The 16,706-nt window shown below is 37.8% G+C and overlaps 1 pseudogene; it reads right to left on the bottom strand.

Moving 5' to 3' along the window:
• LOC138445866 (glutaredoxin-2, mitochondrial pseudogene) overlaps positions 1-10,580 on the bottom strand; it is a 180,099-nt pseudogene extending 169,519 nt beyond the window's left edge.
• Positions 10,581-16,706: the final 6,126 nt, after the last annotated feature.

The following is a 16,706-nucleotide window of genomic DNA, read 5'->3' as shown; positions in this document are numbered from 1 at the left end:
CATGAACTCTGCAGCCAGGTATACTTGCTTCTACCTCTAATTCTGTTTCCACTTAGCTAGGTGACTGCATCAGTTGCTTAACTTTTTCTGGTTTTAATAAGTATAACACAAAACAGCAACACTCAAGTCTTTATTTTACATTCTTTCTCTGTAATATTAATCCTCATCTCTAACAGATGGGTGCTTTGGAATAACCAGGGAGACACTTATGATTCTGGTACTGAGAAAAATATTTGTACTTTTGGAATACAAATAACCAGGGTGATGCTTATGATTTTGGTATTGAGAAAAACATTTGTGCTTTCCTACATATTAGCCTATTCATAGGTGATTTTTATAGCAGCCACTTAATGCTAGTATCCTGTTCAGTTTGCAAATGAATGTTGCTGTCTGAACGTCTTGTATAAATTGAGAGCATGCAAGTTACTCTCCCCAGATAAAAACCAACCTGCCAATGCAGGGGATATAAGAGACATGCATTTGATCCCTGGGTCAGGAAGATACCTGGGAGGAGGACACCACAACCTACTCTGGTATTCTTGCCTGGAGAATCCCCATAGACAAAGGAGCCTGACAGACTACAGTCCATAGGGTCGCAGAGAGTCAGTCACAGCTGAAGCAGCTTAATGTTTAGCATGTTCAAGTTACTCTAACAGTCTAGCCACAATGGGTGACTTACTCCTTTTGTGTATTCAGAAAGGACTAAGGACCTCATTTGTTGTCCAACCTAGAATACTGAAATAGAGTAGTGGAAGTGGAGAGGCGGGAAGGCAGAAATGAGAAAACACTAATATCAAATAGAAGGATTATATGGATAGGAAATAATTAGTGACATTCAACTAAAAGAAGAGGGGTTTCAGATTGCTCGGAATTGTACCTGTCTTGCCTGGAGAATCCCAGGGATGGGGAGCCTGGTGGGCTGCCATCTACAGGGTCACACAGAGTCAACTTAGCAGCAGCAGCAGCATGCAAAGAAAAGACATATACAGTTTATCTCACACAGGGAGGCAGACAGGTAGGCTAGAGAGGCTGGAGATAGAAAATAATAGCTGATGGACACTAAGTCCAAATTTTCAACCAGCAAAAAGACAAAATAGCATCATTGGGTGAATGACCAAGGTATTCCACAACAATTACTGGGGAAGAAGTGAATAAAAGAAATAACATCACAGTCCCATGGTAGTAGCTGTTCAAAGACTCAGACAGACATGATGTTGCTTAGGTAAACATTTTATCCAGGCTCTTTTTAAAATTTTTCTAAAGATTTTTTTGATGTTTACCATTTTCAAAGTCTTTGTTAAATTAGTTGCAATATTACTTCTGTTTCATGATTTAGTTTTTTGGCTGCAAAGCATGTGGGATCTTAGCTCCGTGACCAGGGATTGAACCCATATCCCTCACAGTGGAAGAAGTCTTAACTCCTGGACCACTTGGTCTCTTTGCAGGTCTTTTGACAAAGGACTTCTGCATCTTCTTAGCAGTGAAATTAAAACTTCATTAGCTTAACGCATTATTTTCAAGAACCTGCTATATGTCAGCAATGTCTTTCAAAACCTTTTATTAATATCATGCCATTCTTCCTGTCCCTCCAGCTTTCTTGCTTATATTTTGTATCCAAAAGTTTTAAATTACTTCCGATTCCTGGAAAATTCCTTAGTATCTAGTCTTATTATCCTGCAATCCTCTCTCTGAACTATTTCAGCCTTACCTTAGTATATCAGCAGGAAGGCTGTCTCCCTGCAGAAACCTCCTTTGACTTTACCAGGATGACTCCATCTGTCATCCTCCTGCCACCTGCTCATTTCACACAGTGAACATCCTTGTGAATCTACAATTTTATTATGTCATGATTACTTGCATGTTTCTTTTCAGTAGAATTTAAGCGAATGTATGCAGCCCCATCTTCTTCAATGCCTCTCTCTTCTCTTTCTAATCTCAGACCTAGCACTGTTCCTGATACAGTTAGTTTTGTCAAATGAAGAAGGAACCAGAGATGGCTGCCAATGCAGGACTGGGGGCAATTTTGGGGAACATAATAAATAATCAGTTTTATATTGGCTATCATGGGGTACATAGTAATTGTTATAGGTAACTCATGTCTCACCCAAGGCTCAGTGGGGCTCAGTTGGTGAAGAATCTGCCTGCAATGCAGGAGACTCAGGTTCAATCTCTGGATTGGGAAGATCCCGTGGAGAAGGAATACTCTAGTATTCTTTTCTGGAGAATTCCATGGACGGAGGAGCCCACAGAGCTACAGTCCACAGGGTTACAGAGTTGGACACAACTGAGTGACTAATACTTTTACCTTTACCTTCTTCATGTCTTACCTTATAACCTAAACCTAAAACTGCCTGAAATCTTCTGGTGGCCGTGAATATCTACCAAAATATAACTCAATATGAAAATCAAAATTCAGTGTAATGCATTGCACTAATGCATTCAATAAATACCTTTTGACTGATCCATTGCGTGAATACATAACAAGAACAAATGAAGGATGCATAAATTTATTTTTCCATAGACCAAAACAAACAGATGACTTTTATATTCCTTTTCCATTCTGAATTTAAATTGTGACTCTTATAGTCACATAACTACCAAAATGGTTTTAAACATGCAATCCTGTTAATCTAGAATGCTTTTTTCTATAGATGGTTTTTTAAAAAATTATCCCTCATTTGTTGATGAGGAAAAATAACATTTTCTGTGAAATGGTCTATTCATGACTTTCTATAGAAGATTCTACCTGAACTCTTTATTTTAATCTCCTTTTCTCTTTCTCTCTGGGGAGCCATTCTTCTAAAAGACTACTTTTCTTCAAGAGAAACAATTACATTTAACAAAAGACAAGGACTAATGCTATTACTATGTATATTCTGGTGCACTGACTACTGGAAAATCATAGTAGATAAATTTATAAACATTATTGCTGTTTTGCACTGTAGGAAACTTGCAATTTGGTCAAGATCCACATTTAATTCCTGTCCTTATATTCAGATCTCAGTTGTATTTTCTCCTTGGCATCTTTAAAAGCTGTTCTATACAAAAGAATTCTATTAATAATGAATCAGTCTGCCTTTATATCTCACTATGAGCCCCAAATTGCTTTAGATAAGTAAAGAGATAGGTAGCACTGTTGATAAATAAAAAAAAATAATAGCACTGTGTCATATGATTTGTTATTACGTTGAAGATTATATCTTATATCTTATGAGAAGGAAGATTTAAATGGGTTTCCAAGGTCATAACCTTATGGTGATGAAAATATATATATAATACAAAGTTTTCTTACTTTGTTTTTGTAATAACATGTTCCTTCTTTAACAATAAAATATTAAATTATAGCTCATATATTTTAAAAAGTCTGTTATGATTATCATATGTATGCTGAGAAGCATGCTTGGCGAATAATATATATTAATTACTTTTACAGCTGGATTTTGGTCAGGCATCTTGATAAATGATTAAACTTTTGAACATATGTATCTTTTTGTTTCAAGAAGTCTGAAAACATCACTGATGAAGAATTTTATAAAAATTCTATTATCTGCTCATGTACAAATTTGTCTTTCTAATATAAACATACATAGCACATATAAAATCATGTACAGAGTACCAGAGAGTAGCTTTGTAAAAAGTAAAAAAATGCTAGTTATAATAACAGCCTAAATTTAATTTGTTCATTTGAGATTACAAATAATATATGCATGTACTTTCAATTCAGTTCAGTTCAGCCGCTCAGTTGTGTCTGATTCTTTGCGACCCCATGAATTGCAGCATGCCAGGCCTCCCTGTCCATCACCAACACCCAGAGTTATGATAGCAATTCTGGAGGTGACTAAATGTGATAATTAATGTAAAAGGAATAATTAATGATTGTTTTCTTAGTATATCTTGTTCTACTCTTAAAGTTAAGGCTCCATTCTGTTCAAAACTAGAGATTTGAAAGTATTATCTTCCATGACCTGATAAAAAATGGGGCAAAAGAACCATGTCTATGTCTAGGTATTTGTTTAAAGTGAAATATATATGAATGCCAAATGATTCTTTCCAAGAATATTTGAAATGGTTTGTAAGTATTGATTACTCCTATCTTATGTGTTTTGTCTTAAAGTTGATGATTATTTCAGTGCCAAATATGTATTGATATTTGATATTTAATTTTAAGACAAAATGTGTCTAACAACAGTTTGTTTCCTCCTTTAGTGATGAAAGTAAAATCACAGGAAAATACAGATTCTTGAGATGACTAACACATGGAAAATTCATCCTAACAAGAAATGAATATTATTCTTTTTATAATGAGGAGATTTAAGGCTATCATCCCAAAAGGAATGGCACTCTATGTGCTATGGCAGAATAGGTTACACCTAGAAACTCCATCCTTCATTTTGATTGAGTCTTGATGATCAGTCCATCTGAAATTTCCTGGAATAAGCCCAGAAGTAGTGACCAAGTCAGTCCATCTGAAATTTCCTGGAATAAGCCCAGAAGTAGTGACCAAGAAGTTGTACCTAACAAGCTATATACAAAGTCTTCGGAAACTGGTTCTTACCATGAGTGTCTCAAAGCTAGTAATATGTGGTTAATCCCTGGATGGTCCTTGGGAAGTTTCCTGATTAACCAGATTTGCTGATGCAGGAGACATGCTTCAGCATCTTAACTGTGACAGTGGCTGGCAGCATGCTACAAAGGACCTAGTCAGAAATCAGTGGCTCACTCTGTGAAGGCCAGGAGGAAAATCTCTTTAGAAGAAGCCCCAAAGGATTTCGTACCTCAGAAGTGCTAAGATTTAGCAGTTGGAATGATTTTAGAGAAATTTATAAGGAAAACTTTATTATGAATTTCTCATACAGAATGTCCCCAGAGAAGCTTATCACTGTTTGTCAACTGCAACAGAAGGTATAATGCTTTTTTATTAATAGGGTTCTCTTTTTCCCCCAAAGGGATTGTTGTAAAATACCATGATTAATTGAAGATTTCTTTTTACTTCTGATTTGCCTGATTGACACAATAACCCTTATTAATTTCCCCAGATGCCTAAAGCAGCAGTGGCAAAGGAACATAAGATGATGCATTATTTATTCTAATATTCAATGGTCATTTTCATACTCGTCACAAGTATTAATTTAATGAGGTCACATTACCATGCTACCCACCAACTCTGACATGTGTAGTATTGATAAAACTGATTAAACTCTCTAGATTAAGCACACTTACTCAAATCCATGTTCAGATACTTAAAACTCTTGTCATGCATTACCATGCATAATGTGTCTCATAGCCAGTTGCATTGAAAAATGATAGAACAAAATGATTAATGCCAAAAATTAGAAACTCTAACCAAATGTATCACATCTCTAGTAGTTTCCTCCTTGAAGCATTTTGACAATGGCAGGCTTAATGAACGTGACCAACTTTTGCTTTGCTCTTTTGCTTAGAGAATAATATTTTTATTGATATTAATACTTCCAATAGATTTTAGCCTTGTGAGATTCAGATAAAAGAACACTGTGTGTTACTCTGTCAGTTATATAGTAGGTGCTGTAGATTCTACTAAAATATGTTATTAATCTTTAATAAGGCATAATGTATGTCTCCACCCATGTAATAAATTCCAGAACTCTTCTATTATCTCCATGGGCTCTTGTTCTTAGTTAACATTTAAGTATATATTCATATGTTAGACATATAATATTTATTAAAACAAACTAACTATTTTTTTAAAGATAGACTTTAAATTTTTGAGGCCCCAAATTCATGTGATTAATACTTTTTCTTATCATCAAGTATGAATTGCAAAACATCTGTTTCAAACTGTTGAAATTATTAGCAGTAAATTGGTAATATTTTTAGAAAGTTTAGGATTGTGCTGATTAATGAAGAGTTTGGAGATCTGTATTCAAGAAGTTGAAAATAATGGCTTCCAATATTTTAAATTGTGTCTATTCTCCATTTAAATCCCAGAATTGCCTGTCTAAAATGCATAGCCCTATCACTTTGTTCTTATAAAGCACTACTTGAATTTTTGGCCCATAAAGGAAAAGAAATTCTGCTTAAGGCTTGACTTTATTTTTTTTTAATCCCATGACATTGTCTATACAGTTGCTCTTCATTCCTCTAGAAGAACTTGCTTTGTTTACTTGTTTTTTTTGAATTAGCCTTTAAGGGCCAGTTCTTATGTAACCTTCTCTGTGACTCCTTATGGGTCCTGCTATGATGTTATCTCTCTGACATGAGTGCCCAGAGAACCTTTAAGGTTGCCCTTGATTATATATGACATTGCTACATTGTGATTCTTTGTGGATGAGCTGCTTCATATCCTACAGAGTCCAGAACTATGTTTGACATATAAGCGAAAGTGAAGTCACTCAGTCGTGTCTGACTCTGTGACCCCATGGACTATATAGGCTACAGGTTTCTCTGTCAGTGGAATTTTCCAGGCAAGAGTACTAGAGTAGGTTGCCATTTCCTTCTCCAGGGGATCTTCCCGACTCAGGGATTGAACCCAGGTCTCCCACACTGCAGGCAGATGCTTTACCCTCTGAGCCACCAGTGTGACATAGGTGATTATATAAATGAAAGAATACAAAAATGAATTATTTCAGGTCACTGAGAATTACCTAAAATTGTGTTACTTCTGAAGGCAGGTCTGAAGAAATTTGGTGACCTAATTTCATTCCTTTTAATAGCTGAACAATATTCCATTGTGTATATGTACAACATCTTGCCTATCCATCTGTCGATAGACATTTAGGTTGCTTCCATGTCCTAGCTATTGTAAATAGTGATGCAGTGAAATACTGGGATGCACATGTCTTTAAGTATTATGGTTTTCTTAGGATATATGCTTGGTAGTGGAATTGCTAGGTCATATGGTAGTTCTGGGCAATTGGGATTGATATATATACGCTGTCATGTATAAAATAGATACCTAGTGGGAATCTGCTGTATAGTGTAAGGGGCTCAGCTTGGTGCTCTGTGATGACCTGGATGGATGGGATTGGGGGATTGGAAGGCAGGTTCAAGAGAGAGGAGATACATGTATACATATAGCTGATTCACTTCATTGTACATTAGAAACTAACACAATATTGTAATGCAATTATACTCCAATTAAAAAAAATCAGTGAAATTTGTCCAAGGATCATGGATATAAAGAATTGAAGAGATTTCATCAATATGGAAGTTAAGTAAGCTGCTTCTTCATCCTCTGGAAAACTGTATTCTGTCCTTTATGGGAAAAGTGGCTCCAAGCCTCTATGTATAGGCCAGATAAGAGAAAATCTAGGCTGCCTGAATCAGTAAGAAGGGACAAGTCGGGACAAGCCAGGAGGAATTGTTGGGGCCAGGGGTCTGGAACTATGAGTTACATTAGAAAATCTACTGAGATCCAAAATTTCAAAGGCAGAGGAAAATTTGCCTTTTTGTTCTGCCAGTGATGTGCTTTAGGCTCTCTTTTTGGGAACTAAATGAAATCCAGCAGTTATTCTCAGCTTCACAATTCTGCCTCTTTCGTCAGACTTCATGCTCTATAAAGACTAGAACCATGCTTCTTTCCCTCCTAATTTCTCTCTTTCTAAGCAGAATCATTATGTTTAATAAGAGCATGAAAGTTTGTTGAAAAATCGCTATGTTTGAATGCTCTCTAAGTGCCAGGCACTAAGGTTTTTACTTAATTCTCATAAGCACCATATTCCTCTCTTTTCAAATGAGATGACAGAACGTATGTACATTTTGTTAAGTTGAATCTGGTGATGCTTTCATTTCATTCATTTATATTCTACTATTTTGTGAGGTTCCCAGTCATATTGCCCCATGTATTTGGACGGATTTAAGCTTCCCACCAATGTGCCCCAATTACGCACAGGTGTCTCTAAGGAAAACCTCCTATGACTCCCAAACCAGTCTGTGTGCCACGGTCATAATGCCATCTTCGTTTTTCTTCCTTCCCTGCTCTTTACTTGTACACATGCCCCATGGCTGTTATTGCTCATCACAAGGAGTGTTGTCTCTGGATGCTTTCAAAACTTTGAATTTCTGGACCAACAGAAAGATACTGGATCCTGAGTCAGAGAAAAGGAGGGATGAGCTGCTTACTGGGGACATGAGGACATTGCCTTTCCACTTCCTTTACTTTCCAAGTCTAGCTGTACTTTCAGACCCTGTTAAGCTTGAAACTGAAGGACAAATGGCAATTAAGTGGTCACAGAAAGATGAACAAAGTACTCGTTTGCTCAGTATATATCTCTTAAGCACCTTTGCAGTTCTAGGCATTGTCCTAAGCCCTTAGAACACATTCCATTCCAAACAAAATAAAAATTTATACTTTGAAGTATTTACTTTCTAAGTGCATCAGTCGTGTCTGACTCTTTGCAGGCCCCAGGACTGTAGCCTGCCGGGCTCCACTGCCCATGGAATTTTCCAGGCAAGGATAATGGACTGGATTGACATTTCCTATTCCAGGGGATCTTTCTGACCCAGGGATCAACCTAAGTCTCTTGCATCTCCTGCATTGGCAGGTGGATTCTTTACCAGGAGCGTTACCTTGGAAGCCCTGTTTATGTACTATATCAGTACCCTAATCTAGGATGCAAAGGTTTTAGGGCCTCGGTTCTATTTTAGTCCCCAGCCTCATTTCCTAACTTGCCCACACATGTAGCAATCAAGTCTGTCTTTTAAATCTCTCTATGTTTTTGTATTTGTAGTAACTTTCATATTTCTTTCTCTCACATGTCTAATTACTGCATTTAAAAAATTCAACTCCATCTTCTTTTGATGGTCTCAGCCTTTGTTTCCACTTCAAGGGCTCGCACAATTCCTTATCCAGTTTAATCAAGAAGGTGAAAGAAAGAGGCTTTGGGAGATAGAGTGTGCATCTCTGTATGGACTTAGAGGGGAAAATGTTATGCTGATTCTGATAGTTTGTGAAGTCATCATGAGAAGAAAATGAATTGAACTTTTCTCTAAATTTTAAAAGTAAATGTAAAAATGGACAAGCTATCTATACTTCTGATTCTTTCTTATAAGTAAATTATTGTTCACTTGTTCTTTCTATGTCATGAGTTCATATGAAGTTCTAAATGATTATAATTTATTTTAATTCATCGCTTACTACATAGATGTAGGAGTAATTCTAACAAAGTCCAAGAAGATTTCTATCTCCTTACCTCACATTTGCTCTACAGAAACAGCAATATATATATATATATATATATATATATATATATATAAACCTATTTAGGAAACTATATTTGGTAAATATACCATGCTTCAAAAAAACCCCCACCATATATTTATATGTCCTTTGACTTTTAAATAATATTATACAAATGCTATTATTGCTTATATTGGTTTAATTTTAATGTGATTTTTTTTTAACTAAGGGAAAAATTAAGGAGTGATTTACTGATAGTTCCCATTTGGCAAAAAGTCATTAAAATAGTGAACATATGTTTAGAATTTATAATGTGCTAAGAACTGTTCTAGGTAATCTGCTATTACTATCTCTCTCTTTTTATTTTTTAAGGACACAGACAACTGTTCTCCAAAAAAGGGATGGGGACCACAAGTATCCCATCCAACAGAAATACAGCAAAAGGCCAGGAAGTTTCAGTGTTTTGTCCAAGGTCACAAATAAAGAAAAGGTGTTGAAGGAGTTGGAACTACACACTATCCATATTATCTTTCTGAGAGGCTATACATGTGTGTATGTGTGTATCAATTTTGACGAGAGTTTCAGTTCAGTTCAGTCACAGTTGTGTCTGACTCTGCAACCCCACAGACTACAACACACCAGGATTCCCTGTCCAGCATCAATTCCCAAAGCATGCTCAAAATCATGTCCATTGAGCTGGTGATGCAATCCAACCATTTCATCCTCTAAAGCCCCTTATCCTCCTGCCTTCAATCTTTCCCAGCATCATGGTCTTTTCCAATGAGTCAATTCTTCGCATTAGGTGGCCAAAGTATTGGTGCTTCAACATCAGTCCTTCCAATGAGTATTCAGGACCGATTTCCTTTAGGATTGACTGAGTTGATCTCCTTGCAGTCCAAGGGACTCTCAAGAGTCTTTTCCACCACCATAGTTCAAAAGCATCAATTCTTCCGGTGCTAAACTTTCTTTATGGTCCAACTCTCACATCTGTACATGACTACTGGAAAAACCACAGCTTTGATTAGATGGACATTTGTCAGCAAAGTAATGTCTCTGCTTTTCAATATGCTGTCTATGTTGGTCGTAGCTTTTCTTCCAAGGAGCAAGCGTCCTTTAATTTCATGGCTACAGCCATTATCTGCAATGATTTTGGAGCCCAAAAAAGGAAATCTGTCACTGTTTCCATTGTTTCCCCATCTATTTGCCATGGAATGATGAGGCTGGATGCCATGGTCTTAGTTTTCCGAATGGCGAGTTTTAAGCCAGCTTTCTCACTCTCCTCTTTGACATTCATCAACAGTCTCTTCAGTTCCCTTTTGCTTTCTGCCATAAGGGCGGTGTCATCTGCATCTTTGAGGTTATTGATGTTTCTCCTGTCAATCCTGATTCCAGCTTGTGCTTCATACAGACCAGCACTTTGCATGGTGTACTCGGTGTATATGCTAAATAAGCAGGGTGACAATACACAGCCTTGATGTACTCCTTTCCCAACTTGGAACCAATCCATTGTTCCATGTCCAGTTCTAACTGTTGCTTCTTGAGCTGCATACAGGTTTCTCAGAAGGAAGGTAAGGTGGTCTGGTATTGCCATCTCTTTAAGAATTTTCCACAGTTTGTTGTGATCTACACAATCAAAGGCTTTGGCATAGTCAATAAAGCAGAAGTAGATTTTTCTCATGGAACTCTCTTGCTTTTCTATGATCCAACAGATATTGACAGTTGGATCTCTGGTTCCTCTGCCTTTTCCAAATCCTGCTTGAATATCTGGAAGTTCTCGGTTCACCTACTGTTGAAGCTTCACTTGGAGAATTTAGAGCATTTCTTTGCTAGCTTGTGGGGTGAGTGCAATTGTGCAGTAGTTTGAACAATCTTTGGCATTGCCTTTCTTTGGGATTGGAATGAAAACTAACCTTTTTCAATCCTGTGGCCACTGCTGAGTTTTCCAAATTTGCTGACATATTGAGTGAAGCACTTTCATAGCATCATCTTTTAGGATTTGAAATAGCTCAGCTGGAATTCCATCACCTCTACTAGCTTTGTTCATAGTGATGCTTTCTAAGGTCAACTTGACTTCACTTTTCAGGATATCTAGCTCTAGGTAAGTGATCACACCATTGTGGTTATTTGGGTCATTAAGATCTTTTCCATATAGCTCTTCTGTGTATTGCCACCTCTTCTTAATATCTTCTGCTTCTGTTAGGTCCATAACATTTCTGTCCTTGTGTGTTCATATTTGGATGAAATGGTCCCTTGGTATCTCTAATTTTCTTGAAGAGCTCTCTAGTCTTTCCCATTCTATTGTTTTCCTCTATTTCTTTGCATTGATCAAAATTTTTCTTATCTCTCCTGGCTACTCTTTGGAATTCTGCATTCAGATGAATATATCTTTCCTTTTCTACTTTGCTGTTCACTTCTCTTCTTTTCTCAGCTATTTGTAAGCCCTTCTCAGACAGCCATTTTGTCTTTTTGCATTTCTTTTTCTTGGGTATGGTCTTGATCACTGCCTCCTGTATAATGTCATGAACTTCTGTCCATAGTTCTTCAGGCACTCTGACTATCAGATAAATCCCTTAAATCTATTTGTCATTTCCTCTGTATAATGGTAAGGGATTTGATTTGGATCATACCTGAATGGTCTGGTGGTTTTTCCTGCTTTCTTTAATTTAAGTCTGAATTTTGCAATAAGGAGTTCTTGATCTGGGCCACAATCAGCTCCAGGTCTTGTTTTTGCTGACTGTATAGAGCTTCTCCATCTTTGGCTGCAAAGAATAAAATCAGTCTGATTTCGGTATTGACCACCTGGTGATGTCCATGTGTAGAGTTGTCTCTTGGGTTGTTGGAACAGGGTGTTTGCTATGACCAGTGTTTTCTCTTGACAAAACTCTGTTACCCTACTTTATTTTGTACTCCAACACCAAACTTGTCTGTTACTCCAGGTATGTCTTCCTGCTTTTGCCTTCCAGTCCCCTATAATAAAAAGGACATCTTTTTTTGGTGTTAGTTCTAGAAAGTCTAGTAGGTCATCATAGTATCATTCAACTTCAACTTCTTTGGCATTAGTGTTTGGGGCATAGACTTGAATTACTGTGATATTGAATGGTTTTCCTTGGAAACCAAAATAGATCATTCTGTCATTTTTGAGATTGCACCCAAGTACTGTATTTGAACTTTTTTGTTGACTATGAGGGCTACTCCATTTCTTCTAAGGGATTCTTGCCCACAGTAGTAGATATAATGGTCATCTGAATTAAATTGACCACATCTGGTCCATTTTAGTTAACTGATTCCTAAAATGTTGCTGTTCACTCTTGCCATCTCCTGTTTCACCATTTCCAATTTACCATGATTCATGGACCTAACACTCCAGGTTCCTATGTAATCAGTTCATTTCAGTCCCTCAGTCATGTCTGACTCTTTGCGACCCCATGAATTGCAGCACACCAGGCCTTTCTGTCCATCACCAGCTCTTGGGGTTTACCCAAACTCATGTCCTTTGAGTCATGATGCCCTCCAACCATCTTATCCTCTGCCATTCCCTTCTCCTCCTGCCCCCAATCCCTCCCAGCATCAGGGTCTTTTCCAATGAGTCAACTCTTTGCATGAGGTGGCCAAAGTATTGAAGTTTCAGCTTCAGCATCAGTCCTTCCAATGAACATGCAGGATTGATCTCCTTTAGAACGGACTGGTTGGATCTTCTTGCAGTCAAAGGGACTCTCAAGAGTCTTTTCCAACAACACAGTTCAAAAGCATCAATTCTTCAGCAGTCAGCTTTCTTCACAGTCCAACTCTCACATCCATACATGACCACTGGAAAAACCATAGCCTTGACTAGATGGACCTTTGTTGATAAAATAATGTCTCTGCGTTTGAATATGCTATCTAGGTTGGTCATAACTTTCCTTCCAAGGAGTAAGTGTCTTTTAATTTCATGGCTACAATCACCATCTTCAGTGATTTTGGAGCCCCCCAAAATAAAGTCTGACACTGTTTCCAATGTTTCCTCATCTATTTCCCATGAAGTGATGGGACCAGATGCCATGATCTTCGTTTTCTGAATGTTGAGCTAAAGCCAGCTTTTTCACTCTCCTCTTTCACTTTCATCAAGAGGCTCCTTAGTTCCTCTTCACTTTCTGCCATAAGGGTGGTGTCATCTGCATATCTGAGGTTATGTAATATTGTTGCATAAAAAAAATACTGCATTGGACTTTACTTCCATTACCAGTCACCTCTGCAACTGGGTGTTGTTTTTGCTTTGGCTCTATCTCTTCATTTCTAGAGTTACTTCTCCACTGATCTCTTGTAGCATTTTGGGCATCTACTGGCCTGGGGAGTTCATCTTCAGTGTCATATCTTTTTGGCTTTTCATACTGTTCATGAGGTTCTCAAGGCAAGGATACTGACAGAACTCTCCACCAGGATGTGTCCATCTTGGATAGATGTACACAGCACAGCTCAGAGTTTCATTGAGTTAGACAAGGCTGTGATCCATGTGATCAGTTTGTTTAGTTTTCTGTGATTGTGGTTTTCATTCTGTTGGCTCTCTGGTTGATAAGGGTAAGAGACTTATGGAAGCTTCCTTATGGGAGAGACTGACTGTGGGGGAAATTGGGTCTTGTTCTAATGGGTGGGGCTATGCTCAGCAAATCTTTAATCCCATTTTCTATTGATTGGCTGGATGGTGTTCCCTCCCTGATGTTTGGCCTGAGGCCAAACTGTGGTAGGGGTATTGGTGGTAATGGTGACCTCCTTCAAAAAGACTTAGGCACATACTGTTTTATTCAGTGGCTCTGACCCCACAGCCAGCTGTTGTCAACCCATGCCTCTGCCAGAGACTCCTGGACCCTCACAGGCAAGTCTAGCTCAGTCTCTTGTGGGGACACTTTCAAATTCCTGGGGGTTCTCAGTCCCTTTGCTGGATCCCCAGGTTGGAAAATATATTGTCGGTCCTCAAACTTTCTTTTGCATAATTGCAAAAATTTCTTTTGAGAATTTCTTTTGCATAATTGTTCTGCAGTTTGTGAGTCATCTGCTCCGTGACTCTATGGTGGGGCTAATAGCAAGATGAGAGTTTAGTTTATATTTATTTGATGAGAGTTTAGCTTATTTTTTTTTCAAAACATTTAGTATTTCCTTTAATATTAAAGTCATCATTTTTGTGTAATGTTTCACTATTCCCAGTATTAAAAGGAATCTCATAATGACTCTATTCAGATTAAAAGCCCACAAAATTTTGACAACTCATGTATTATAATTATACTTGCTTTTCTGTGTCTTGTGTCAAGTGGATTGCTTTTTTATGGATTTAATGCTATAGGATTACAGAGTTGTTTTAGCACTGCCCTGTTATCAGCCACATACATAAATTTACCTAAATCTTAGAGAATAAAAGAATATTGTGACAAATTGAGAGAGTAGCATTGAAACACATACGTTGCCATATGCAAAATTAGATAGCTAGTGGAAATTTGCAGTATGGTGCAGAGAGCTCAAATCCTGTGCTCTGTGACAACCTAGAAGGGTGGGATGGGGTGGGATGTGGGAGGGAAGTTCAAGAAGAAAGGGACATATGTATACCTATGGTTGACTCATGTTGATATATGGCAGAAACCAACATAATGTTGTAAAGCAATTATCCTCTATTTAAAAATAAATAAACTTAAAAAGAATATATACATTCCTATTTCTAAGCAACCAGTGCATTGAATGAACTTGAATGAATATTTGAAAAACTCTCCCTTTATCTTTAAAAAAGCGTGGAGATTCCAAGCTTCAGAGAAGCTGGAACTTAGATATAAATAAAGTAATGCCAATGATATATTATTGAACTTTAATGCTTCATTATCATACATTTGTAAGGAAAGGTTACAACAACATCAACAAAGGTTACAACAACATCAGAACTAGTCCAAAATTTGAAAGTATATTGGAAGCTGATAATCTCACACTGTTAAAATTTGTATTCTTTAGGCCTCTAGAGGAGAATCTGAACATAGCTTGCAGGGAGGTTGAGAAATGTGTATTCACTCTGCCTGCAGATTCTACACACAAAACTAAAGGTCTTTAGTTCACTGATTCATTCTCACCAGAATGTACTTTAGCTAATATCTGTGGCTTCTCAAATATCCCCATGGGTGCTTCACCTCTCACCTAAGCAGCAAATTAAAATTGCCCTTCTATCTACATGCAAATATATATATGATATATTTTATAAATAATCTCATATCTATGCAAATTTATGTCATCTATTATCTATTAATATCTGTATAATCTACTGTCTATCCAGCACCTTAAAATTTAAGAAATGTTTCCAGTAGATGCTAAACCAACCGATCTATTGTTTAAACATTCTTTACGTCTGCAATGTGCAGAAACCCATAACTGGCTTCCTATTGCTCTTAAAATGAAATTCGAGCTTCTCATTGTAGTCTCCAAAGCTCTGGATGTTCAGACCTGTTTCTCAGAAGTCTACTAATATTATTCTTCCTTTGGTCACCAGTAGTATATTGGGCACCTACCGACCTGGGGAGTTCATCTTTCAGTGTCCTATCTTTTTGCCTTTTCATACTGTTCATGGGGTTCCCAAGGCAAGAATACTGAAGTGGTTTGCCATTCCCTTCTCCACTGGACCACATTCTGTCAGACCACCATGGTCTGTCCGTCTTGGGTGGCCCCACATGGCATGGCATAATTTCACTGACTTAGACAAGGCTATGGTAAGTGTGATCAGATTGTCTAGTTGTCTGTGATTGTAGTTTCATTCGGTCTGCCCACCCTCTGATGTCCCCTCTCAGCTCTTAATATGTTACTTGGGTTTCTCTTACCTTGGATGTGGGTTATCTCTTCACAGCTGCCCAGCAAACCACAGCTGCTGCTCCTTACCTTTGATGCGGAATATCACCTCACTGAAGCACTCCTGAGCTTGGACATGGGGTTTCTCCTCTCTGCCACTCCTGTGTGGATCCAACATCTGCTGGATCACTGAAAAAGCAACAGAGTTCCAGAAAAACATCTATTTCTGCTTTATTGACTATGCCAAAGCCTTTGACTGTGTGGACCACAACGAACTCTAGAAAATTCTGAAAGAGATAGGAATACCAGACCACCTGACCTGCCTCTTGAGAAACTTGTATGTAGGTCAGGAAGCAACAGTTAGAACTGGACATGGAACAACAGACTGGTTCCAAATAGGAAAAGGAATACGTCAAGGCTGCATATTGTCACCCTGCTTATTTAACTTATATACAGAGTACATTATGAGAAATGCTGGGCTGGAGAAAGCACAAGCTGGAATCAAGATTGCCGGGAGAAATATCAATCACCTCCAATATACAGATGACACCACCCTTATGGCAGAAAGTGAAGAGGAAATAAAAAGCTTCTTGATGAAAGTGAAAGTGGAGAGTGAAAAAATTAGCTTAAAGCTCAACATTCAGAAAACGATAATGGCATCTGGTCCCATCACTTCATGGGAAATAGATGGGGAAACAGTGTCAGATTTTATTTTGGGGGGGGCTCCAAAATCACTGCAGATGGTGATTGTAGCCATCAA

The sequence above is a fragment of the Ovis canadensis genome, chromosome 9 (genome assembly GCF_042477335.2).
Source record: "Ovis canadensis isolate MfBH-ARS-UI-01 breed Bighorn chromosome 9, ARS-UI_OviCan_v2, whole genome shotgun sequence".
Classification (NCBI taxonomy): Eukaryota; Metazoa; Chordata; class Mammalia; order Artiodactyla; family Bovidae; genus Ovis; species Ovis canadensis.
Note: the sequence above shows the minus strand (reverse complement) of the source record. Positions and strands in the feature narration are given on the sequence as shown.